General features: G+C 40.5%; 1 non-coding gene across 1 annotated transcript; it reads right to left on the reverse strand.

Moving 5' to 3' along the window:
* Positions 1-1,865: 1,865 nt before the first annotated feature.
* On the reverse strand, positions 1,866-1,972 carry LOC141722199 (small nucleolar RNA R71). Its single transcript, XR_012575222.1, has one exon. It is a non-coding gene; the product is annotated as a small nucleolar RNA R71 (small nucleolar RNA).
* Positions 1,973-3,525: the final 1,553 nt, after the last annotated feature.

A 3,525-nucleotide genomic window follows, 5' to 3' on the forward strand; every position in this document is an offset into this window, starting at 1 on the left:
GCCCGCGCTGGTGTTGCGCGTGGCCGAACCGGGAGTACAAAGAGACAGTGCGCCCGCGCTGGTGAAGCGCGCGGCCGTGCTGGGTTGGGATATTAAAATCCTGATTTTTCTACAATTTGAATTGCTGGACTCCTGGGATACATGGACTGCTATATAAACATAACTTAGGTCATTTTTTTAAGGAATATTCAGAGATATCAAGACATCAAGGAAGGAGAAGATGGCAAGAGACCTTTTGGCAAAATTCAACAAAGGGCGAAGACGAACTAGTTTATTCTTGTGAATCTTTGTTTTGAGTTGTAATTTGGATGCTTGTTTCTTGTTTTGCTGAACCTATATTCTTGATTGTACTTTGGTTTATTTATTCGTATAAAGACTACGTTGCTATATCATGTTTTCATGGGTACCCACATTGGCGATGAGTTCGATTATGGGCTAATCGTTATCGTGGGGTTCTAGCGGATTTATTTATAGATTTCTTTAGTTAAATTATTTGATACCTTAGTATGTGGTGATTGTATGATATCCTAGTATTAGTTGTGCGTATTCGTCTTGTGAGCGTCGCGAACTTATAAGATAGCGTAGTAATTCTTTCCGAAGCGAAAGTGAATTTAATAATTTAGAACTTGCCATGCTAGCATAGGTTCATGTATTGTTATGCATGATTCATAGGTAATTTTAACCATCTTACTTGCTCTATGTAATCAAGATAGATAACTTGTGATTAAACCGTTATGTTGTCAAATTCTATAGACATATAGGGTCTCAATATAATTGGTGCCATTCAGCTTCTATCTCTTTTGTGGATGTCTGGTAGAATGATACTCGTGTAATGAAAGTTGGCGTTTATCAGTTTTGTGTTGTCTGATTAGTGTTATCACCATTGCATGCTAAGGTTGAGAATAATAAGGCTATTGAATGAAGTATTTAATGAAGTTAGAATCCCATGTCTGTCATATATATTAACTCAGTCAAGCTTATACTCGTAGTTATAATAGTTAGCGTAATTCTTAGTTATAAACACTCTCAATTTGTTATCGTCTTAGCATTGAATAATAACCATACATTGTTGCTTAGGTGCGTAATTTAGATAGTTAACCAATACAGTCTCTATGGGATCGAATCTGATTTATATCTTATACTACTTGCGAACTCGTATACTTGCATGTAATATTAGCGCGTGTTTAGCGACTAACAAGTTTTTGGCGCCGCTGCTGGGGACTGCAGTGTTAATTACTAGTTTATGTGCTTTCCATCAGTGGTCGTTAAAGTTCATTAACTCGGATATTGTTACTTATTTGTTTCCTTGTTTATTTCATGTGATCTAGCTAGGGTGTATGCATACGCGTTCGCGTACTCGTAAGAGAACACTGGATAAATTCGAGGAAGAACTTGTGGTAATTCGTAGGGAAGTTTTTGAGGAAGAAAAGAAGGTAGAAGAAGAAGAGAAAATTGAAGAGCCAATTGTAGTAGCTATGGGTGATCAAGCAGAGAATCTGAAGGCTTTGATGGACTATTCTAAGCCTAAGATTAATGACATTCAGTCTAGCATCATTCGACCAACCATTAGGGCTAACACTTTTGAGATCAAGTCAAGCACGATCCAGATGATACAGAACTCAGTTCAGTTTGGGGGTTCTCCTATCGAAGACCCCAATATGCACATCAGGGATTTCATCGAGATCTGCGACACTTTCAAGTTCAATGATGTGACTGAAGATGCTATCAAGCTATGTCTCTTCCCATTCTCTTTGAGGGACAAGGCAAAGTGCTGGTTACACTCTCTACCAGCAGGATCTATCACCACTTGGGAAGATCTCGCTCAAAAGTTTCTCACTAAATTCTTTCCCATGGTGAATAATGCAGCAATCAGGAATGCTCTTACCAAGTTCGCGCAACAAACTGAACAATCTCTGTGTGAGTCTTGGGATCGATATAAGGAAATGCTAAGGAAGTGCCCACACCATGGCATGCCTGATTGGATGATTATCAACTGTTTCTCTAATGGATTGGGTGCTACTTCTAGACCCATGCTTGATGCAGCATCAAGAAGAGCTTTGTGGGCTAAAAGCTATGATGAAGCTTATGAACTTATTGAACTGATGGCTGCTAATGAGTACCAGAATCCTTCCCAAAGACTGACTCAGGGAAAAGTAGCAGGAATTCTGGAGTTGGATTCAGCAACTTCTATCGCTTCCCAACTTAAGGCTTTGACAATGAAGGTGGACACTTTGGCGAATTATGGAGTTAATCAAATCTCTAGTATTTCTCAACTCAGTTTGTGAGCAACTTCCAGCGATCACAACAAACTGTGCCAACCACCTATCATCCCAACAACCGCAATAATCCCAATTTTAGCTGGAGCAACGCTCAGAATGCGGTTCAACAACCTTATCAGCAGTATCCAGCCAAACAGTACAACCCCCTGGTTTTCAGCAACCGCAGTATGCACCAAAACAACAACTCCAGCTGCAACAAGCTAATGAAAAATCTGAATTAGAGGAGTTGAAGCTTATGTACAAGAGCAAAGCGGTTTCTATCAAGACCTTGGAAAATCAAATTGGGCAAATTGCCAATGCCTTGCTAAATTGCCAACCTGGTACATTGCCTAGTGACACTGAAGTACCAGGAAAGAGGGAAGCTAAGGAGCAGGTTAAGGCAATCACTTTGAGGTCTGGGAAGGTTGTGAATCCTGAACAAACTCAAGAGTTGACTGAAGAAGCTGGGGTTGAGAAAGAAGCAAAGTGGCATGATGAATAAGTAGAACCAAGGAAGACTACTGTTGAGCACACTCTGCCTGAGGGTAATACATGGGAGAAACAGATCTATCCTCCACCGCCTTTTCCTAAGAGGCTGTAGAAGAAAAAGCTGGACAAGCAATTCGAGAAATTTCCGGAGGTGTTCAAGAAACTTCATATCAACATACCTTTCGCAGAGGCTCTCAAGCAGATGCCTAGTTTTGCAAAATTTATGAAAGGTATTCTATCTCGGAAGGTGAAGCTAGATGATTTAGAGACTGTCGCTCTCACGGAGGAATGCAGTGCTGTGCTGCAGCAGAAGTTGCCTCCAAAGCTTAAAGATCCAGGAAGCTTCACTATTCCATGTACTATTGGAAAAGTGTCTTTTGAAAGATGCTTATGTGACTGGGGAGCTAGCATCAATTTGATGCCTTTGTCAATCTTCAAGTAATTGGACTTACCTGATCCCAAACCAACTTATATGACCTTGCAGTTGGCCGACCGTTCTATTAAATATCCGAGAGGTATTGTGGAGGATGTCTTGGTCAAGGTGGATAAACTCATATTCCCTGTCGATTTCATCATTCTTGATTTTGAGGAGGATAAGAAGATTCCCATAATCTTGGGAAGGCCTTTCTTGGCAACTGGTCGAACCTTGATTGATGTGCAGAAGGGTGAGCTTACAATGCGAGTGTTAGATCATGATGTGACTTTCAATATGTTCGATGCTATGAAGTTTCCTACTGATAATGAGGAGTGCTTAAAAGTCGAGTTGGTCGATTCAGTG

Source organism: Apium graveolens, chromosome 4, assembly GCF_009905375.1.
Source record: "Apium graveolens cultivar Ventura chromosome 4, ASM990537v1, whole genome shotgun sequence".
Classification (NCBI taxonomy): domain Eukaryota; kingdom Viridiplantae; phylum Streptophyta; class Magnoliopsida; order Apiales; family Apiaceae; genus Apium; species Apium graveolens.